The following is a 24,598-nucleotide window of genomic DNA, read 5'->3' as shown; positions in this document are numbered from 1 at the left end:
AAGTGCAATCCTTATTTGCACTGAAATATCAACATTGGCACACACTGTGAAGGAAAGATAACTTAAGCTCATTAACTATGCCTTCTGTATTCTCAAAGTAAAAGAATAAGTCTTTTCTTTTAAAGCACCCAGTTGCCACTACTTCCACAACAAGGACAGATGAATGCAACTATAGTTGAGAAAGCTTCAAGACAAAATTTTGGAAATGCTTCCAAGGAAGTGCATTTTAATTCAGACATTACTTATAGTCCTTTATGACTCAGACCCTGGTATGAAGCTTAGTCACGTGCTTGGAGATGACCAAAAATATTTTAGTATCCAGAAGCATCCAAATACCAAATGAATCCTATTTTTACCACCCAAAACAATAGTTTCATTCAACAATGGTGAGAAACACGAACTGAGTTGTGTTTTAACTCAATAGTGAAGGCCGTTCAGTACAATATTACAAATCGCAAATTTGGAAGAAGTGTGAAGTGACCCAAAGTGATGATTATAAAGCAAAGTAACATTATTAAAAAGTTATATCAAGCTAAGGAAAATGTTCTTTAAGTTTCTTGTGCTGTCCTAAGCCTTATTTTCCTTGTGGGTAGGCTCATGATCAAGGCCATGAAAACAGCAAAGGTTATACTTTCCAGACCTGGTGAAACCTGGTGATTTACATTGGAAGCACTAACAACTCCAGGAAACTGCTGTAGGAGCTGGGCATTCTGGTTTGTATCCTGCAATACCCCAGTATGACATCATATCTTTCAGCAGATGAACTGCATCCCACCAGCACCTCAGTGGACATTTCCACATTGTGCTTAGCTCCTTGATAATCTCCCAGGCAGAGGTCACCTGTCTACCTTACTCTCTAGTTTTCCTTTGAAGGAAATTAGCTAGCTCTGTTAACATCAAAGCAGGAGGGCAGATCTGTGGATAGTTCACTAGCAACTCTTCCCAAAAGACAGCACAGACCAGCCTATACTCTGTGGGTCCTGTTCAGTGTAGTCTTCCAACACCATTGCAAATAAACCTACATTCCTTTCTGTCATACCCCACAGCCTGCAGCATATACCTTAAGATTCATATAATGAAATCTCCACTCTAGAAAACTGAAATACAACCCACATGTTACACTTTGATTGGAAAAACACATAAAAAATAGCAACTTGTAAGGCCACCCTGTGAAGCTCAGAAAACTCATACACTATGAACATGACCGGTCTGTTTCAGAGGACAGTAGCCCTGTAAAACATGGATATTATCATCCTGCACCAGATGGTCTGTGGGCCAGGCATCACAGTCTTCTGCAGACACATTTTACAGCATGAATGTACTAGGTGAATTTTAGTTTCTTTACAGGAAACTCCTGGATATCTGAGAAGTTAACTGAGGGGAGTTTGATAGACTACACCCTTCTTGGATCTGGGATGTCAGTGGAGAGAAGTGAAAGTGTTTGGTGGTAATATTACCAAGTGCACCAGTGCAAAGAACAGACAGCGGAGTCACTTCCAGAAATGGTAGCACAGCTTCCCAGAGAAGCAAGAGAGATAATTGACTATAATGGACTATTTGTGTAGCCCCTTGACCTGGAAGACTATAAAGAGGAAGTCCTATATCGGTCTCCTATGGAGAGGTGATATGTCAAAGTCTAGCAAGCCAAGCAAGATGGCAGGACAGTGATTCTGGTGCCAGGTGGCTATAAATTTTCACCTGTGGTACCAGGCTACCAGCCTGGAAGCCTGTGAATACAGGGTGAGAAATACTGCATTCCCAGGAAGCTTGCACCCATCATGTTTAACTGGTGTCTTTAGTGTGATCTCTTAGATATTTCAACTTTGATAGAATAAATTGTCTAGTAAAGAGGTTAAATCAAATATTTGTCCACTGGGGACTAATCTAGATTAAAACCATTATAATTAAGAATAAAATTTTAGTCCTAAATGAGTGGAACTTCAGCCTGAGTAAGGATGTACTCCAAGCTACATTGCCATGCACTTTTGTGCATTAAAAGTGGAAGATGCAGTGAAAATAAGAGTGTTTTTTGGCAAGAAAGGAAATTAAACTATGTTGAAAATATCTAAAGCAATACATTTTATCCTAGTAATAAACCTTAATTACTCTATCACATTACCAGAAGGGATTTCATTAATCTCTTGAAACAAATCAGTAACATATCAGTAATCCAAAAAATGTTTAATGATCAATCTAAAATGGAAGTGAACCAAGCCGTAACTTTTCAGGATTCCTTGTAATGACTCACAGAATATGAGCTGCTAGTAACACGTGAGCTGTGAGCTTGACATACAGGCTGCTACTTTGAAAGCATCTGAAATTCAGTAGACATTGATTCAAGTGCACTTTTAAAAAGCTGTTTGCAGCTTCCTGCTGAAGAAGCAAAAATTCAGTTGCTAAGATGAAAAGTCAAGGGAGGGCCAAATGCAAAAACACAAGAAAAACTTTTTTTTTTAAAACCCAGTACTGTTATTCACTACAAAATTAAGGCTTGATGTAGACAGTATATGTACATTTGTTTAACTTTACCAGCATGAATTTGCAATCAGTTAAGCAAATTCCCTGTGGCAAGCTGCGAGTGAGCTTTGCTCAGTGGGGCACTGACTTGAGTCTCTCTCCTTTAGTACCAATTTTCATGAAGTGTGTAAGACCTTAATAGTTTGGGGACCTTTAATCCTCAGTCAAATTTGGTTAAAATTGGCTGATAGTTCAGAAATTATTAGAGGACTGTTAAACAAGCACATGAATGGATAGAGGAACAAAAGAGCTCTAGAATCAAGTAATTTCTTTCTTTATAGAGTTTAAAATAAAAGGGGTAAAATGAGAGTAGGCTGTGAATCAAGGAAGAAGTTCATACTGATGTTCCTCTTTGATTATCAAGAGCCTTCCAAAGATGATGGTGGAAATGTCATCCTCTGAAACCTTTCAAACATCATTTGTCAAAATTTTTGTGAATAAATAATAAATTATCCTGTAGAAAAAGCTTTTTGACAGTGAATAATTAAGTATTTTCAGTAGAATTTATAAACTACATACAAAAATGGTTCATCATACCTCTCTTCTGGTGTGCAAAAACATACACATATGTAACATACAGAAATGTATGAAGGTATGAAACTATTTTTAAATTTAAATCTTCACTAAGTCTTCTTTTGATATGAAAAAATATCACTAAATCAGAAAGGAAACCCATAAGACATTAAAAATGACACTATGTATGCTAGTCCAAAAATCTGTCCCAGGTGGGCTATATACTAAACCATCATTTCAGAGAAGTACAATGGAAATAATTGGATTTACTTGGTATTTGTGTCTGAATGACTCATCCTCAAATTCAGCGTGGGTGTCTGGTTCTGTGCCCTTTGTCATCAGTCATTCTGAGGAAAAACAATCTGAACTATCTCCTCAAAGCACATGGATAGCTTTATGGAAAAAGCACCCTGGCAGTTAGTAACAATCTCTTAACTTGTACAGTTATCTTCCTGTGTTTGTTGTATGCAAATTTACAAACTAAACCTCAGGCAGTTTACTTAGTCTCTCTGTCAGTATTTAACAAACTATCTTCCTTATGAAAAACCCAGTTCAAATTAGTTTCTCCTTGGCATCCATATTGTTAAACATAATCTTTGCAGAAATACCTCACCTAAGAATAGTAGTTGTATTTTATTTCACAGACCTAACTTCAGCAGTCTTCAACTGATCTGAGCCCCATAGCACTCACGGACATATGGCGATGAGATTTGGTAATGTAAATGCAACATTCATTATAGGGTCACTGGCTGGAAGGTGGTGTTAAGATTCTGGGATCAAAAAAGCTAAAGTATGATCATATCGTTTATTGCAAAAAGACTCAGAAACATGCACTGGTATGCACACCCACAGAGCCATACATACTGCTTATATGCAGCAAATATTGCCTCTCTTTAAAAGAAAGCCAAAAAAAAAGCTCTTGAATGTCATATTCACACATCAGCTCTGATTTACACAATTTTATTTTTATATGGAGCTTTTTATTAACATCAAGAGCAAAAAGAGAAAGCAGGCAATAATACAGCAGAATAAAGGAAATCCCAACTGACAGCTCACTGGTAAACAAGTGAGAACATTTGCATTTTCAGCAAATTGCTAGATTGCAGTGCAAGGTTGTGGGGTTCCTATGTATTCACCTTAGTAGTAGCTACAGGTAAGACAGGTACTATTGCTTTCCTTAAATTAATGGAGTAGCTAAAAGATCAAATTTAAAAGTGTAAAATTTATCTTAAATTCTTCTCGGAAGTTAGTAGATAAAAAAGTTTTTCTTTTGAAATGTGAACATCCTATTGAGGTCCTACAGAAAGGTCCTACAGAAAGTCAATGGGCACCACACATTTTCAGCATCTTTAAAAAGAATTGGAAATTTACATAGAAGCCACACACAGATCCACAAGGCAGAAGTCTAATCCTGGTCAAGTCAGTGGTAACCTGCAGCTTTCAAACCTTCTCATTGATAGGAACATGGTCAAGGTTTCACCAGCAGTTTAAAAGAGGCTTCATGAGTTTTTGGAGCCATATCTTTCTGTCACGTTTTAAAATCAAACCAACTTTTTGGAATTCAGAGCTTGCTTACAGGCACACTTTTCCCATGTCTGTCTGCATGGGCCAGGCACCAGGGGCAACATGCTTTTGTACAGACAGCAAGTGATTTCCTTCTCTCCTGGCAGCCCCTCGTAAGAGCTATCAACTGATCAATGGATGACAGAAGGAATCCTGCTTGTGAACTGTGCCAGACTTCTGACAACAATGTTTAACTACCCACTTAAATAAAAGTTTAGAGAATATGGGTACTTAGTTACAGTATGTGTTAATGAACCTCCCCATCCATACTACCTACAGGACCACTAAAAAGATTTCTTTTTTCAATACAGATGATGAAAATTCACCAAGGTTTGCAATTTTGCTATGCACATTTGGCAGACTGCATTATGGAACTTGAAGTCTAAGACCCCAGAGAACAGCTTGGTTTTGCAGCTCTTCCTTTAGGAACAACTCACAGCAGCATCACAGATTTTCCTCTTTCCAATTACAGTCCTGCATGGATGTGCTGACCTGAGGAATATTCAATAACCAAGATCTGCAGTACCAAGCCACAGAGGACACACGGATCATAGGATAAAAACTGGAATGATTACTGATGCCTCCTTTGAAATGTAAAATGATATCTACATGAAAACAATGGGGAAAATGAGATTGTTCTACTCACCACCAGTATTAAAAGCTGCCATTTCAGCCACATATTCCATGTCTTTAGTAACCCAGTTATCATTAAAACAATTTTTACATGCATTCTCTGCACATCAGTGAATCAAATTACTCAACCTACTAATTATTTGGCTACCATTCTGTGACATGAATAATTCTAAAACTAAGCTCCAAAGAACTACTTCCTTCAGTTTAAAGGCAAAATTCTAATTGGCATGCAGGAAGAGCTGACAGATTAGTCAATGGGGGTAGCTAATCAGTCACTTGACTTTTTGTTGCACTGAAAAAATTCCTGAAGTTACAGCTAAAGTTGGTTTAACATGAATACACCTGCACTGAAATTTTTCTCCTCCTTGCTCAATGGTATTATCAGAAAAGGCACGTCTAAAAATTGCTCTCTTTCTGAGAGAAGTTAACTTGCGGTGTCAAACTCAGAATGCTGTGACACATAAAAAAGGGTTTCAGAGATGGCCGCTACTTTCCAAGCTTAGGTCCTGAAGTTTCATCAAAATTCAGTCACTTGATATGCTTTTGTTGCTAAAACCCACCATGACGATTGTGCCAACAACCTTATTAATGGCCAAGGTGATTAGAACACTTAAAACTCAGAAGGAATGGATGAAACTTGATCCAACTGCTCTTCCATAATTCCACAGGTAAGTTGTACCTACACTGTACTTGAAGCACACAAGAGAAGTTTTGTAATTTACCCTAAGTTCAAAGTCACATTCCTACATTCGCTGAGGAGAAGGCAGGTTAGGATATGGCTTTGGAAAAGATTAACCTGTTCCAGGATATATACTGACCTGAAAAGAAGAAATATGGCATCTCTGAACATGTGTAACAAGTAAAGACAAAGGGTTTTAAAACTAGAAGAAAAATAAATCTGAAAGATGCTTTTTTCTACTATTATGTTCAGGATGGTTCTATAAGATACCTGCCCTAAGCCTTGTGCTAAACAGCTGGAATTCTCTAGAAGACAAGATTCTCATCTCCCTGATGCTCCTATAATCTAGATCTACTGCATTACCTCTAAGCTCTGAAAAGCTTTTTGCAATACTGGCAAGTGCTTCCTATACAAAATATTTCTGTTCTACAAGGAGAACTGTGAATTTCTAAATCAACATTTTGGATTGTTATAATCAATCTGTATTTGTCACACTGCATTTCTATTTATTATGTTTGCTTTCAGTGGCAAAATCAAATCTAAGGAGCATTAAAGGAAAAGTTGATCAATCAATCAAATAATGAAAAAAGTATGGTCACAGAAAAGTATGGTCACTTCTAGCATGATCAGGGCAAAAAGGTATTTCCTGTATTTCATTTTGCACTCCCTTCTCTCAGCTTAAGAGACAATTCGTTTTTTTACATTACTTGAAATACATCAGGATCGTTTTAATCCTTAATTAGCATATCCTGAAGTTAGCTATTCCTTGTTTGCAACAGATAAAAAGATCTGCAGGGACAGGACTTTAGGACTTTCCTTTGTTTAATTTTCTTTGTCAATGAAAACTGTTACACTTGAGCCCATGGATTTAAATGTGCATTAATCTTGTTCACACTCGTTCAGTGAGTAGTTCCATTACAATTAATGAGGCAGATAAAATCTTGATCTAGATTTTACAATCCTTTTTTAATTTCAGGATAGCTAATGTAAATGGGATGGCATATGAGCTATCAGCAGTGAAACCAAAATACAAATACATTGAATTGTATTCTAAGCTACTTTGATGATCAAAACCTGGAAAAATGAATTTTATTTCAGTGAACTGAGAAGACTTCTTGTTTATAAGGCAGCCTGTTGAATCATCCCTTATTTTCAAGCCTACATGAAACTGCCTGAACAGTTGTGTTCCAAAGCTTTAGAAGTATACTGATTTATGCAGGGGCAGAATAGCTAGTAGCACACATGCAAATATGAAGACACCTTGTAAGACTGGTGTTTTATAGTCTGTCACCTAAGGTGTATTGTACACTCTGGAACCCCACTATCTGCAAAGTGTTCTGCTTTGGGCAGTTTCACGTTAGTTTCTGTTCTCAGGCAGGCAGCCAGTCTACTGGCTTTTCTATGAAAATCAGATATTGCTTCCATTTATGTCAACATTTAAGTCAATCAGCTCAAACATTTTCATTAAGGGATATCACTAAATATTGTACCTATATAAACAGTCCAATGTTTCAAAATCCATACCCTTTTATCCTTAGGTAGGACAAAGCAACACATAGATGAAAAAAAAAAACTTAATTTCCAGAACAGCAATAGCTAGAGCCAGACAGTTTTTGTCCAAGCTCAGAGTTTACAGATATTGAGTGCATTTTCATTTTATTTGTAGTAACAGCTGTTATTTCTACACACATTTTGCCAATCGGAGGACAAGCATTTTCTTCTGAGTAACTAATCATGCCTCCAAGGGCCTGCATTAGCAACACAGACATCCTTTTAAGGGAATAGAAAACACCACCTTTGCTATAGCTTTGACCTAAACCCAAAAGAGCAAGGCCCTTGGGGTCATGATTTCAAGCAGCACTGCCCATACCTTTCCTCTCAGTCATGTATTAGATCATTACTTCACCACTATGGGAAAAGAAGTATGAACAAGTTCACTTCTACTTTCATATTTCTCATGAGTTCAGCAGTTCCTAAAGTCTGATACATAGAAAGGTCTTGTTGCAGACTGATTATAGGCTGGTTGCCAGAAAGATCAAGTAAGGTATTTTAAGCTTCATCAACCATATGGATGAGCCTTGTCTTTTTAGAGGATGTATTTTTTCCCTGAGGATTTTCAACATTTTAAAGTTTTACTATTTAGATTTTTTAATAATTTCAGATTAATTTAGGATAACTGAGACAGCACAGAAGTCCACCAAACTGACGGTAATTTTCCAACAGTGCTATGTTCTTGGATGTTAAATTTCTTTACCTTGTGTGGCTATATATTCATAGAATGGGTAAGGTCGGAAGGGAACCCAGTGGGTCGTCTGGTACAATCTCCCTGCTCAAGCAGGGTCAGCACATGGCATAGGATTGTGTCCAGATAGTTCTTGAGGGCGACCACAATTTCTCTGTTGGAGAGAGGGCAAATCTGTTTCAGTATGTGGTCACCTGCACAGTAAAGAAGTTCTTCTTCATATTCAGGTGGAACTTCCTGTGCATCAATTTCTGCCCATTGCCTCTTGTCCTATTGCTTGGCTCCACTGGGAAGAGCCTGGATCTATCCTTGGACATCCTCCTTTCAGATATTTGTAGATATTTATGATGTCCTCTCTCAGTCACCTCTTCTCAAGGCTCAATAGGCCCCTGTATTTAAGCCTTTCCTTGTAAGAGCTCCAGATTCTTAATCATCTTTGTAGCCCTCAGCTGGACCAGCTCCAGGACCTCCATGTCTCCCCTTTAATGAGGAACCCAGAACTGGACAATAGTCCTGATGCAGCCTCACTAGGGCTGAATGGAGTGGCATATTTTCAACTGTAGATACATTAGATAGCAATTAATAATAAGTGTTTAAGGTTTGCTGCACTTGATTAGCAGCAATCAAATATTTCTTGAACAGGAAAAGCTGATGTCATCTTTGTTTCTCAGGCTTGAACATCAACAGTCCCTCCTGCCCCTTAACACACACGTGTTTTGAAATCGTATCTTCAAGTCCTCCCTATCTACTTTGTTTGCTGCTGGGTAAGAGACTCTTGTATTGCTCTACATTTTTGCCACTAGTTACATGCCTGAAGATCTGATGTAAGTGTAGCTCTACTTGGCTGCCAGGAAATCCTGCTGAAAATCAAATCTCTCATTCTCTGACAGATGAACAAATAAGTTCAGGGGTTGTCTTCAGTCCCTGTAATTACTGCAGAAGATTTTCCCTTCTGGTATCCCCACTTTTAAACTGATTTGACCTGCAGGTTACAAAGGCATGAACAGGGGTCTCTGTGCTCTGTGGCACGACAGCAGAAGCCTTGCTTCATTAGTGAGCCAGCTTAAAAACTGACTCACATGTGACCTTAGAAATTACTGCATATGATATAAAGGCCGTTGCATGCAAGAAAAGCTGTCCATCTGGGCATTTTCACTAAGGTTTTACCAGGTCATAGTCACAGGAAGCAAAAGTTTTAACAATCCTATCTTAGTATCTTACTATTTCTACTATTTTAGGTTCTCTAAAGTCAGCAAAGCCCACCTCAAAAGGTTCCATAATGGGCTGCCAGTTTAAAGCTCCAGCAAGAAATAATCCTTTTCAAGTCTCTCCTATACATACCTGAAGGAAATATGTGATGAATTAAACAAGAAACTTATCCCTTGTACAGACCAACTGAAATTGGAAAACTGGGAATTTCTCCAAAAATAGAAAAATGTCCTGAAAACATTCTAAATTTTAGGTAGAAAAATGGAAATTTAAAATATTGTAATTAAGCATACAGCATAATTAAAAGCAACCCTTAAAACAAAGCCCCAAATCCTCTAGAGAAAAATATGTATTAAGTGCATGATGACATTCACCAAATGTATTTCTCCAAAATGTGTGACCTGAGCAAAATGTTAGGAAAAAACTGGAGTTTTTCCTATTTCACAGCAACTTCAGAGCATACAAACAGTACAGGATCAGTGCCACAGTCTGTATGTTCTTTAGCAATGATGTTGTTAATAGTATCTTCAGAGGAGGTGCAGCATACCCAACTCCATTTCAGTGCCTGAGAAGTATCCCTATTACTTCCAAGAGAGCTGGGCATTATTTCATATGAATATTTCCCTTGCAGACTGATTTGCATTTTATTGTCCAAGTTAAATAACCTCTTCTAAGAGGCACAAAATTTCCTAGAACCTATGTCCTGCCCTGCCTTCATTCCCCAAAAGCGATCCTGAATAGAAACATACATCTGTAATAAACTAGATTTTGGCAAGTTTTGCTCACCAATTAAAACTATTAAAGTTAAACAAGTCTATTTGATCAGAACTGAAGCTTGGAAACTGCTGGGAATCCATCTCCTAAAAGGTCTAGTACAGAAACACCAACACAGTTTTGTAATAACTGCTAAATTATTGCACATCACAAGTTTTTCTTGGAGGAACACAGGACAAAAATTTTCAAGTCAGTTGTATTTTTACTGAAATATCAGCAAACCTTAGGGATAACCCTTACCTGATGAGCAATATGTGATGCAGCACATGCACTTCAGGAATGCCCATCCATGTGCATAGTCTCTCCCATTCCACCAACTGCTGCATTTGCCATCAGGACAAAACAAGGTGTTGGCAAAGGCAGAGGTTCAACAGGAAACCAGAGCCTCTCTAGAGTACAGGACAAGCAGCCCCTAGAAATAAGTGCATAGGCACTGGTCATCCACAGCAGCAAATATATGGTATACAACACACCTGCATTCAGCAGATGCAAAACCTCTTCCTGTGCATGAACACAAAAACCTTCCACTAATTGTTCTGTTTTGTTCAGGGAGCTCATCCTTCTCTTAGCAGACAAAACATAAAACTAGAGCCCTATTTACATATGATCACAAAGAAGTTTAGCCTTAAGATTAATAACTTAATGCATACCCCCCTCCCCCAGTGTAATTACAAAAAGAAAACAGTAAGCATCATTTGCTCTCCTATGTAACTACACATGCATAAAGCATGTTTTCCTACATGAGGACTGCTAGGACAATTATGCTTTACTGAAAGCATATGCTGTTGTTTTTAGATGAAGATGTGCTCATATCATTTGAAGGGTAATGTAAAAAAATATTATTGCTGTAGTTGTGCTGTGCTTCCTGATCAAATTTGCTTAAACTGTGATGCCTCACTGACAGTATTTCCCTCCACTCCTCTAGGGATATATATTCAATATCTTGAGAACACACTGCCATAAGCAATGGCTCTTTTCAATATCCATATACAAGAATATATCCCACAGTTTTCACTATCTGGATTTCTTCCCAGAATAATTTCAGGAAATTTCTAGGCCATTCTGTACAAGTAAGCTTTTCTAAAATAATCTTCGGGTATACACTGTAGAAGCAGATGGGTCACAAACATTGGAGCCCAGCAAGAAACAGATCATTAACAAAGTCAGCATTTGCACACTTGCTCTTCCTTAGGACTTTTTGTTTAAAACTAATGATTTGTTGGTAAAAAAATAACATCATCCATTTTGGTCTCCTAAGCAGTCTCTTAGTTATATCTGTGGTATCCAACTATGTTTGTCCAACACCTTCATTCTTCATGATGTTTCCAGAGTTTGTGCTACTGATACAATGCTTTGCCTTATTTGATTATATAAAGAATTAAATTTCACCTTCCTGTCCACATGAGAACACCAAAATGATTATTGAATAAAAATGTGTCACATCCTTTTTTTCTGGAAAAAGAAACTGCCCTCAGAGATTCAGTGAGTGGGCTGTTGGAGAAAATTAAGTGGCAAAACAGAGAAGTCAGTGATGTATCAAAAGACTTTTTAATTCCAGTTCCCTTGGGAACTGTGCCATGTTTTGCTTGACATTACAAAAGATTGATAGGTGTGAATTATACTCTTCTGGAGGTGAATATCAAAGCATAGTAAAAAGTAATACCATTTCAATTGGATTTCCCATGTCCTGCCCACTGAATCAAGTTTTCTTCCATTTCACATAAAGCATTTATCAAAACTTTTCAACACTGAAAAAAAGAATGAAAAATATTAACAGGAAACTGGAGTGGCCAATATGAGAATAGATCCTTCATTCTTAAATATTTCTAAAAGACTGTGACAAGAAGTGATTTTTAAAAGTATTTCATACATTAAAATAGAATATTTATTTACTTTATTTGACTTACTCTATAACTCCAGTAAATTCATATTTTTGTCTGATGTAACTATGGATCAAAATTTACATGGAAATATTTGCTTGAACATAATTGCACTTGCAAGCATTCTCTCCCACTAATAGTCAAACTTTTATCTCAATCTATTCTGACACAAATCACTGATGTACAGCTAAACAACTTGGCAGGCAGGAAAAGCAATATTTCAACAATTCTTCAAGTTATTGTTGTCTCAGCACAAAAAAGCCCATACTTACTTTATGGAAAATACTACCAGTCTCTAGAGTGTATAAAACAAATTGGTTTTAATGCAGCAGTTTTGACTCATATTAAAAGCATGTGGAGATTAATTTATTTTTGAAGGTAAAATGAGTTAACTCTGCCAACACTTACAGAAAAAGTTCTAATGCTCTTAAGCACTCCATAAAAACCCCCAGGCAACAAAGTTCTCTTTTAGTGACAATGTAGATATCATGTGAAACATTAAACAGCTAAAAATTAAAATGTATGTACTAGATTCTTTTTTGCAAACTTTAAGGTATAAGCAAGAAATTTAATTTCTACATTCAGTCTAAATAAGTCCGTTTAACAAACTGACACTATTTTTAGGATACAATTATCCAGTTTGATCTGATATTAGAAGCAAAGTGTCAATAAATACATGCATTTTTATACTGTTTTGTAAATGAATATTGAATAGAATACTGCCACCTTTTGGCTATGATCTGGCCTTAAAAATGCAACTTCTTTGTAAAATTTCTAAAAACATTAGATATGTATTGATTGTTCTGAAGAAATCAGTCTGTCAATGGGCAAATGTTATGCTTATCATTAACATATTGTTGATGTAAGAACAAAACTTTTCATACTGAACTGCATAGTATTATCTTATTATTTTAGGATAATGAGAAAGTATTTTCACAAGGGCTTTTGTCTTTAGCAGAAAAGACGCATCCATAGCTTTGACAGCAAGCTAATGGAATTACTACTTTACAATCACAGCGATTCTTCTACTGCTTAGAGTTAAATAATACTTCAGTGCAATTCATGCACTCAACTTCATAAATACTGAATCACAGACTGATTCTCAGAAAATTCTTGTGGATGAATTGAGTCTAATCATAAGCATTTAAAAATGCTTATATGGCAAAAGGTTAAAGGCATGTAAGGACTCTCTGAAAGAAGGACTCTAAAACTCTTATGTTACCATGAACAAATGATGCTACTAGAACAGACAGTGAAGAAGAATTGGGATTTGGGGTTAATCCCTAGCAAGTGTTCCAAGTCATTGCAGAGAGATTCTCCCGACTGTGGGCTAATCAGGTTTCAATTTAATTCATTCATGCTGAATAAATTAAATAAGAGGATTTGATCCATCTTTAGGGAAGAGTGTGCTGATTAAAAAAAAAACAGGAAAAATAAGTACTCCCTTTTTTGTTTCAGTATTTGTTTTATCTATTGGGGTGTCTAGTAATCAAGGTACACAGAAAGACTATCACTTCTCTATGGGCTACTTTAAATCAGATCCTATAAGCCTACAACATGTTTACTATAAATTCAGCTATCTGAACTCTCCATTTTTGCACTGTCAGACAAAATAACTAGTAATTTGATGAAAAATGCAAAACCCCCACTAGACTGTTCTAATTAAAAGGAGAAAGGTTCTTACCCAACTCCCTATAAAATGCCAATGCCATAGAGTGGAATACAATTTTAATTTGTAAGCATTTTCATACCCTTATGCTTTAAAGAACATGTTAAAAAGTAATAACCACTAATCATTTTGCTACTTTAAAGGCAGTGTTCTTGTATCCTTTTCCCCACTATTGTAAATACTTTGTATGTCAAAACTTTGTTAAATCCTATCAGAGTTAAGTAGAAGGAATTCACTAGACTGGAAGCTTAATTTCCATCAACAAGTATAAATACTATCCTGACAGCATTTTGGAATTTCAAGATAGCATTCACATCTAGAGAAGAACAAGCAGCAAGACTGCTATACTTTTAGCCACTAATTCAGTAGTTTCCCCTTTTAAACCAATCCTATTTAAAATACCTGCATTGTTCCACATATTGGCTATTGGCACAGGGAGGTTTTACACAGAGACCAAAACTGTGCAGGCTCAGTTGAAACTTTTTATACAGCAAATTTGTTCTTCAGAATTAAGTAAGTGTATAAACAATTCACTTTAGACACTTTCTTCCCCATCTATCCTATTCCAAACTTTTTTTACCAAGACAATCTCAAGAGGACAACTAGGAATATTTACAAAATGCCTGGTTTTTGGAAACAAAATTTAAAGCGGCATTTAACTTTGACAAATAGCCCTCACTAACCTTTAAAAATTTGCCTGTAGGGATAAAATGACAAATGACTCTCACAATGGGACCTATTAGACTTTTAGAATATTGCTTTAACAGGGCCCTTCAGGAAATACTGGTTCAGATTATATCAGCACTTCCATTTTTCAGGGCCTAATAACTCAGTTTGAAAAAAAATAACCAACCAAAAAAAGCAAAAAAAAAAAAACCCCACACACACACCTTCCCTGGGGGATGGCAACTTAACACATGATGTCATGAATGAACCTGGCTTCAAAATTTAAAACATGTAAGTTGCACAATGTTCTGTGCCTGTATGTAGTTCATGATGCTCATGATATTTCAGTATAAAAATATTGCAGAAGATTAGCATAGGCTACTGAAATGTTTTCAGTATTTCGGGAGGGGAAGAAAATTTTGACCTCTTTAAATGTCTTAAGGTAATTTAACATAGTGATGAAAATGCTGTGCTGCTGCAGGCAGTATTAGCTGTTAAACTTACTCTCTGGTCCAAATCCTGTATCTGTTTCAGATCCCTTAAAAACTACTGAAGTCAACAGACAAATGCCCACTGCCTTCAACAAATTTGGATCAAATTCCTTATGCCACAGGCAACCCAGACATTTAGAAATATCAGTCTTGTTAGGCAAGGAGGGCGTAATTATTGAGATCTAAGACATCATAGTCTGTTAACTGAAAGCAGTAATATTGTAGAGAACAACATTTGTATTAGAAGTTCAACAGTGAGAAAGGAAAGTCAGCTTCCCCTTCACCTTCCTGGCTGAGGCTGCATTCAGAGAGGAGATTCTGAGCAAGCTCACAGAGGCAATAACAGCATTATGGTGTAGCTATTGTTCTCAGATGGAAGAGAAGCCCACAACCACAGGGTGATCAGTTCACAGAAGTGCCTAAACCATTTCTCCTTCCACTGCATTTTCCTGAAGCAGCCATGTTTATTACATATCTGCTAAAAAAACTTAAGTGGTGGACTCAGTAGAGGAATGTTAATAATAAGCGAGTATCTTTATTTCAGATATTCCTTTAGTAGTAACAATTGCATCTTCCCTTTTTAATCTACTCTTTCATTATAAAAATTTTCAAGGTGTTCTTAAAACTATATTCACTGAGAGTTCAAACTGTCAAGGCCATACAGTATGATTGATAAATAGTGAGAATTTAGAAGAGTTGGAAAATGTAAGAAAGCCTGTCTCTCAAACATCTTAACATGGAACTGGCAACAAATTTACAAAGGGTGCCTCAAAAAAGAATTTAAAAATAAAATAAAATCCAAACCAAACTTTGTCTGCTCTTTGCTTTCTATATCTTACACCCATCAGATAGGAACACCAATATTTGTTCTGCTTTGAAAGCATTGAGTTCACCTCACATTTTGTAAGGCAGCAATCTCTTTACTATGGCACCTTATTGACTCTTTGAATATGTCCAGACTGGTCTGCACGCTTTGCGGTGACTCTCGGACTCAACCTCCTAAATATCCAGACCCCGTAAGTAAACCTGGATTTCCTACCAAAAGAAAGAAGTGCACTTACAGCTCCTTCTTAAATGGAAAAAAAGATGACAGGGTGCATAGGCAGTACAGAGCTCTTCATGAGCACAGAGAATTTGTTTCCTTTTCTGCCCATGAACTACTCACCTATCTTTAATACTGTAACTCATGTGCTGTTATATGACTTGTTCCAGCAAATGTTTTAGTTGGTTTCTCTTACTCATTTTTATCCCTGTTTGGATCTGCTGTGCCATCTCCCACATTGTACCCCACTAAAATTGTCTTTAGATTATTTCTTTGAGCTGTCTTTGTGTAATTTATTATCTCCATATGATCGTCTAGTAATATTCTTACACAACTTTATCTCATGTATCAATCATCCATTCTATGTATTGTCCCACAATTATCACAATGAATGTAGGCTACTGCAGCTGTGGAAGAACAATGCCTTCAAAGACAGCTCTTGAACAAAAGGAGAGAAATGAACATCTTCACCACAACCCCCACCCCCGTGAGAAATTGTGCTTTCCACTGTCTTAGACTCATTACCGACTGGAGGCCCCTACAACAATTAAGTACTCCAAGAGACCAGAGTGAGGTCAGATCTCTTCCTCTTTTCCTGGTCTTGCCACCAAGCTATTGTGCTAGCTCTCAGTAAGTCTTTATCATCTCCCTGCTTCAATTTTCCTCCTCAACAAATGCGCCTAAAATGTTATCCCTTCTGGAGAAGTTAATTTGAGATGAGTACAGGGAACATTGTAAGATTGGAATGTTTTTCTTGTGGTTAGCATGGTGACGCAGTCCACTTCCCATGGACAAAGCCTGAGAATGAGCAGGGTTTCTTTTTGTATTTTCAGGCATCTTTGGTGCATTGCTGTTGCAGGAAAAAAAAAAAAAAAAAGTTAAGCAATAGCAAGCAGGTGATAAATGTGTTTATACCAGTATGAATATCTGAAACTGAACTTTATACCCTCAGGAAGACTGCTAGTTTCCACTGGCAACTAGTACAGTCTGGATATAAATTTTAATAACATTGTGCACATAGCAGCACATCCCAACTCCTTCAATTAATACAGAGACAGAACCTCCAATTAGGAGGCTGACCATGCATTGTGTTTTTACACAGACTACTTGAGAATACAGGAGACTAGGGGCCTCAAAGAAGGTTCCCCCCCCCCCCAAAAAAAAAAAAAGATGTGGCTTTGGAGAAAAAAAAAAAAAAAACAAACACGCCTGGAAAGAAGGCAGTGAAAATCTCAGCTGCCAGGGGGTGCTCAGGGACCTTGGTCTGTAATGACTGAGGCCAGTAGCTACGAGCAGTGGCACACAAAGATCCAACATGGCTTTGGCTCCAGCATTCCTGGACCAGCCATGACCTCCCTGCTGGGAAGGGAAGCCAAGACCTACTAAATATAATGCTGGGGATGAGCAAGTCCATGTGAGATAATCCAATAGAGTGAAAACACTAATCTTGTTGGTTCTTGAACAAACCCAAGTAACTAGATCCACTATGGCTGTTGGTTCCTCTACCTTGCCCATGAACATTACAGGGTAGTATTCTGTAATGTATACTGCAGCAGAGTCCCATCCTTTCTGAACAAATGCTGCCTGACACTGATGCATGAGGCTGTGGATGTATTAGACTATTGTGAATACAGCTTTTTTGTAGGATCTGCCATGGTGACTGTGACCATTATCGTGGGCTCAGGAAGACAGGTACAGTAAGGTACAACCCTCACCCGCGTGTGAAATATACTGCCTGTATTTATACAGCATGCTCAGCTGACATCTCCAGATTGCCTTGTAACCCATTTTATATAGCCCAGAAACTCCCATAGCAAGGCACCTAGCACTACCTGCAAATATTCACCACCACCCCTTTCCAAGCTACTCACTTCTATGAAACTACTACTGGCAGGCAGGACATGGCTTGGCAGCCCCGCTCCTGCCCTACAACAGAACTGGAGAATGGACATGGGGCTGCAATTTCTGACACCCCATCCTTCATGCTACCAGGGCCAGCCTAGACTCCAATTTATTGAGAAGGCTGACAGCAGACAACAATTCTGAGAAATTACAAATTATTCCTTCAGTGAATGCAGGTAAATATGCAGGTGCCAGGAAACATAAAGACTGTCTCTGGTTTTAATTGTAAGCTCTTCCTAAGTTACCTGAAATGAATGTCCAGTCCATATGCTCACAGTACCACATCTGTCCTGTCCACTTTACTAAACAACAACCCTAAGTCTCTCGTCTCTTAAAATTCAGCCCTGCTGCATGAGAACGCTACCCCATGCAGATGAAATGACATATTTGGCAACCTAAGCCAGGGTGTATGGTGGTTTTTTTAAAAAAAATGTACATAGAAAAATAATAAGTAGAAGAGATACAGCTCCCTTCCACCTTTTTCTGACTCTGAACTGTTTTCTGAGGTGAAGATTTTAGCCAGGTCCACCATCTGATTACAGAGCTATGGATTTTGAACCTAAAAAAGACAGAACATGTATGAAGCATTATACATCTCTCTTTCCCTGTTCCTCCCTGTTTCTCCCCCTAAGCTCTTTAGACAGCTTACTTGAGCATTAATTTACTGCAGGATTGATCTATCTGTGTTCCAGTTAGCAGGGCTTCTAAGAAGGTTGTGTTGTGCTTATTTTAAGAGCTGTGGACTTCTGGGTCAGAGCTGACCAGATTCTAATGAACCTAGAAGGCAGGGCATGCAGTGCTTAAATTTGTGTATTACTTTAGAATCCTGTACTTAGGAGTCAAATTTAGGGTTGTGAATGTTACACATTTGCAGCCCTTATTTGAGCAATATAGTATCCATAATGTGTCATAATTACTGAAGGGAAGATGACCAATAACACAGTAATGAAATAAAAATTAATGCAGTAGTAAATAAAGCAGCAATAAAAGTTTACAATATAAGATAAGATGAAAACATAATAAAAATTAATTCCACAGAAACTGGTAAACTTCTGCAGGTCCTACCTCACATACATGAATGTGACAAAAAATTATTTTAACCTCCCTTACTCAGAAAAAGCTCAGAGAATATCTTACATTTCAACAAATGTACCCACTTGCTACATAAAGCTTAAAGTTTACAACCCTTTTACCAAAGTCCTCATGAAAAAAAATCCTCTCAATTTTCTATGAATTAAAAAGGTTTTTAAAATATTTTAAGTAAATGTCTTAAGCTAAGAGAGTTTCAAGCTTCATTTCCTGAACAATGAAAAGGGAAGCAAATATTTAAATCCAAAGACAGAAACTGTATCTGAAACAGAGGTCAGGAAACTCACATATTAAATTCACATGGTTTTCAAATTATTGTTTCAAAAAGTTTAGTGATATATGTATCATCTTCAACTCAGATTTTCATGTACAATCATCCTATAGCTGCTTAATATTTCATAATTGAATCTAAACTGATCCAACAGTAAAGGATAGAAAAAGAATATACAGTAAGCACTGCTTACTGTTCATTGGCATGTAGAGTCCTTTTCAGATGTGAAGTTACCAAGATCCAAGGGAATGGCCTGAAGTTGTGTCAAGAGAGGTTCAGCTGGAATATTCGAAAAAGGTTCTTCACCCAGAGGGTGCTTGGGCACTGGAACAGGCTCCCCAGGGAAGTGGTCACAGCACCAGACTGAGAGAGTTCAAGCAGCAATTGCACAATGCTCTTGGGCACATGGTGTGACTCTTAGGTATGGTCCTGTGCAGGGCCAGGAGTTGGACTTGATCCTTGAGGGCCCCTTCCAACAGCTTGTTCTGTGATTCCGTGAAAATAATATTCACTACAAGTTGTTGCACATTCATTATACTGAAGCTTTTTCATAATAGCCCATTATTTTCCCCAAATATCCTGGGGATACAACATTTAAAGATATCTTCCACTGGGAAATTTCACTTTTCCCCCTCATTTTTATTCTCCTTTTCTTCTTTTTAAAAAAAAATCAAAAGAGGGAACAATTTCCAGTTATTTAATTCATGACTTATTGTACTTATTAATGTATAAAGCTATTTTGAAAAATAACTTTAGAGCATGCTTATTTTGAAAAGTCTCATTTTTTTCTCTGATCTCCAGCTCAAGTATACTTGAACTCCAGTGCTTTTCTTCAAATCTCTCTCCTGTGAACAACTTGGGATTGGAAAGCAAAACCGGTTTCTTTCATGCTCTTCCATCATCACCAGTAATAAAGATCTGAGATTAAATTATGCCCCTTCTTGTTGATTCCAATACTCTGGGATAAAAAGCTTTACTTACAATTTCCTTTGCCTTATTTTGTATATTTAAAGTATACTATGTCATACTTACAGAGCCAAATTCATTTATTCCTTAGCAATCCAGCGAAGCTCACTGAAGTATTCTGTAATTCCCAGGCATAGTTCTGCCTTATAACAAGCATTTAAAGTCTCTCTTGAAAGCACAGAATTAGACAAGCTGGTAACACTTGAGATGCATTTGTTATTTTCAAACAAAATTATACTTACTTCTATCTTTTCTTGTTACCATGATGAACATAATGAAAATTGTACCATAGGCTGGAAAGGAAGGGACTATTCCTGTGTAAAAGGTCCCGCTCTCCATTTCTTTCATATTACTATATTCTCTAAAAAAATCAAGGTAATAAACCAAGAGCAAGCCCATATTATATGGGGTTTTTAACAATTATCATTTTAACCCTATCATGTGTCAGTATATTATGCCTGATGTAACTTTTAAGAAGATATTAGTCAGCAGAGACATCTGCATTTGTAGGAGATTAAAACTTTTATTCCACCAGGCATCTTGGAAGTATAAGCCATGAGAAAGGGAGTATTTTTCCTGACAAGCGGAGTGTAAACATGAACCCCCTTTCCCTATGAAATTACTATCTTTTCACTTTGTCTTGTTCTTCCCAATCACCTTTGTGGAGGGAAAGGGAAAGTATTTTATTTACCTGTTTTACAAAAATCTGAGTTTGGCTGGAACCTTGACAGAGAATATATTAGAACTGACTGACTTCACTGGATTCAAATCATCAGTGAACCTTGCAACACAATAGCTTCATAAATTGTTTGGGGTGTTTTATAAGAGAAATAGTTCAAAAAAGACAGAAAACATCACACTGAAAGTTGAGGATTGAGCCTAACGCAGTCTAGAACCCATTGGTAAAGTACCATCAGGTAAGCATTTCTGCCCTTGGCTTTTTAATATCTTCACAGTTTCAGTTGAGAAAAAACTGCTTATCCTAGTTCCACTAGGAAAATGGAGAGTAACTCCACTGAGTTAATTATAATTACATTAGACTAGTACTTCAATATTCTTAAACCAGAAAAAACTGTATAAAATAATTATGAAGTTATAATGTAGTACAGAATCACAGAATGAATCAGCTTTGAAAAGACCTCTGAGATCACTGAGTCCAACCTGTGACTGAACACCACCATGTCAACTTGACCATGGCACTGAGTGTCAAATCCAGTCTTGAACACCTCCAGGGACAGTGACCATCATCTCCCTGGGCAGCCCATTCCAGTGACTAATCACCCTTTCTGTGAAGAAATTCTTCCTAATATTCAACCTAAATCTCCCCAGGCACAGCTTAAGACTGTGTCCTCTTGCCCTGTCCCTTGTTAACTGGGAGAAGAGCCCAAACCCCACTTGGCTACACCCTCCTTTCAGGGAGTTGCAAAGAGTGATTAGATCCCCTCAGCTCTCTCGGACTCTCCTCATAGCACTTGTATTCCATAGCCTTTCTCTGGACACACTCCAGCACCTCAATGTCCTTCCTGAACTGAGGGGCCCAGAACTGGACACAGCACCAAGGTGTGGCCTCACCAGTGCCGAGTACAGGAAGACAATCCCTGCCCTGATCCTGCTGGCCACACCATTGCTGATACAGGCCAGGTGTCATTGGCCTTCCTGACCACCTGGACACACACTGGCTCACGTTCAGCTGCTGTTGACCAGCACCCCCAGGTCCTCTTCCACTGGACCACATTCTACTACTTGCATTTTGGACTCTTGTGTTTCCTCTTTTTTTTTTTCCCAGATAGTTTAAATAGCACATCAACATAATCATGTTTTTTTTTGATGTCTCAGCTGAATTATGAGATACCCTTTTTATAGATTTAATGCTATCCAGAAACAGTTGACAGCACCAAATTCCTCTAGATGATACATTCTTGATTTTAGAAATTTTTCTGTTTTAAGCAGAATATTTATGGAATGCAGGATTTAAAAATTGTTTTCAGATACAAAGTCAAAAGAAAAAAGATAGAAATATAATTTCTGAATTACAAATACAAAAAAAAAAAAAAAAGCCCAAAACAAGTTACATAAAGTTTGAATCATATCAACGGATGTGGAAGAAGTTAATAGATTCAATTTCCCTTTGATAATATGAGACAGAAAAATACTTTACTATGATTTTCTAGTGATTTTTACTTCTAACAATTCAAAGAATGTTGGATTCCACTGTCATGTTAACAATAAGATAAATGACAACCAATTATGTAAACAGAATCCTTCAGATAAAATTTCCTCACTATTTAGGAATTATGAAATCAAAAGACTTAGCCCAAGCAAGATACATTCCTGTTGATTTATTTATGATAATCTTCTAGATAATTCTAGCCAAATGGCTTTTATTTCATTAACCAAACTAGCAATCTTAAGTACACTGGTGCTAAGAATCTTAAGTACAGAATTTCCAGAAGGGAAGAACTTCAGTAGGTTAGGGGACTTCAGCCTCAAGCCTCTTCTATGTCAAAAATGAAATTTGGCCTAGAGGTACTAAGCTTTGTATAAGTCGGTGCAAGAGTTCAAAATAAACTCATATTTCCTGTTATTCAGTTAAGACTGGCTAAGACTGTTTTGCCATGAAAGCTTAAATGTATTTTAGAAAAATCTTACCAAGAGGGTGAGTATCTCACTAGATGATACAGCCAAAGCAGTTAAACACCCTCTTCTTAAAACAGTAATCCCCAGCACAGTGTAAGTTTCACTGAGGGAATTTAAAAGAGTTTTCCTGATATTTTGCCTTGGCACAGTATTGTTTTAAGTCTTGTGGTCTTTCTCTGAAAGGCTCTCCCCAGCTAGTTCTTGACACCTTTTCTCTCATTACCTGTTTCTTGCAGACAGTCACTCATCAGCTAAAACCAAGCACTGTACAGGGCCTTGGATGCTTTAGCATTTTGTAGTGCTGAGGGTCTTCCACTGGCAGCTCTGTAATCTGACTGTCATAAGGAGAAACCAGTGGAAAGTTTGAACAGGTCCTGGTGAAATCCACACTGTTATTATGGGAAAAATAATACAGGAGGATAGTTTTCACCATTAGAGATTATCTATGCCATCAGTGATATGTAGGTATCAAAGTAAACAGTATCTACAACTACTATGAAAAATACTGGGCTGTCTTGCAGGTAAAAAGGGATTCTTTCTCACAGATGATGTTCTGAGAAGAGTATTACTAATACAAAATTACACATATCACAGACTTATATGAACAATTCAGTGTCATGTGAAGAATTACTTAATTAATGCTGCATACTTTTTTCCCCTTACAGGGCATCATTAAGATGCAATGAAGTCCTACCTCTAAAAACCAGCCTGTCACATCCCTAATTCTATAGTCTTTACATCTTTCTGTTAAGGTGGGGAGAACATCACTAGCTGCCTGAATAATGGCTTAATAAGTGTTACGACCTTCTTATTCCTCACCTCCCATTTACATTTAAAGCAAACCATCCAAGTCTAAAATTAACCTGTACTACAACTATACTAACTTGCTATTCCACGTGAACAGCTACCATAGACATAGTCGGTAGTTATATGAATCACTAAACAAATTACTATAACTCTGCTCATGAAAGGAAAAGCTTCCTCATGACAAAGGTTTTAGTCATGCTTTATGAGAAGAGATGAGGCTTGACTTACTGAACTCAACTGTGTGTCCTGACAAAAATCACTAGAAAACTTACAAAGTGTAACAGGAAAAGAAACCTTTTATCTTTCTGGTGAGTTAACATGATGAATTACAGAATCATTTAGGTTGGAAAAGACCTCTAAGATCTAGTCCACCATTAAGCCATGTCCCTAAGTGCCACACCCAGACATGTTCTAAATACCTGCAGGGATGGGGACTCAAGCACTTCTCCAGGCAGCCAGTGCCAATTCTTCCTTACCATGGCTACAAGTAATACGCAAGTTATCAGCAATACTACTGATTCTTCAATTTCTGTGGCTAAACTCAGCAATACATTTCTGCACTTGCTTGGAGTTCCCTGTGTAAGCCATTGTGCAGTAGCTCCCCAGCCCTTTTTCCATCTCACCTGGCATGACCTCCCCATGGAGAGCTTCGAAATATGGCAACATGGACCAACCCTTAACAAACTTTTCACGGGGTGCCAAGGACAGCTTAGACCCCTTTTTAGATTCTCATCACCAGATTAGATCGAGATCAAGTCAAGCTCACTCGCACACGACGCACAAAGTGTGTGGGCTGGACTCACAGCCCACAGCTGCTTTCAGGAGATGTTCGCCCCTCCAGAAATCCCACTGTGCCCCAGAGTGCCCAAAGTGCCGCCCAGCATTGCCTCACGCGCTCCACCGGCGCCTTCACCCCACGCAAGGCGCGAGCAAGGCCGTGCCGCAGCCCCCGCACCGCGCACTCGGAGCGGCCCCAGAGCCGCACTCGGAGCGGCCCCACAACCGCGCGGGAGCGGGGAGGGGAGGGGAGGGGAGGGGAGGGGAGGCC

At 37.9% G+C, this 24,598-nt stretch overlaps 1 long non-coding RNA gene across 1 annotated transcript; it reads right to left on the bottom strand.

Moving 5' to 3' along the window:
- Positions 1-15,355: 15,355 nt before the first annotated feature.
- On the bottom strand, positions 15,356-18,339 carry LOC128792034 (uncharacterized). The gene is made up of 2 exons (XR_008432288.1): positions 18,258-18,339; positions 15,356-16,728 (listed from the first exon to the last, which is right to left on the bottom strand). It is a non-coding gene; the product is annotated as an uncharacterized LOC128792034 (long non-coding RNA).
- Positions 18,340-24,598: the final 6,259 nt, after the last annotated feature.

Source organism: Vidua chalybeata, chromosome 1 (genome assembly GCF_026979565.1).
Source record: "Vidua chalybeata isolate OUT-0048 chromosome 1, bVidCha1 merged haplotype, whole genome shotgun sequence".
NCBI lineage: Eukaryota > Metazoa > Chordata > Aves > Passeriformes > Viduidae > Vidua > Vidua chalybeata.
The sequence above is the reverse complement of the archived record's forward strand: the minus strand, read 5'-3'. Positions and strand labels throughout refer to the sequence as shown.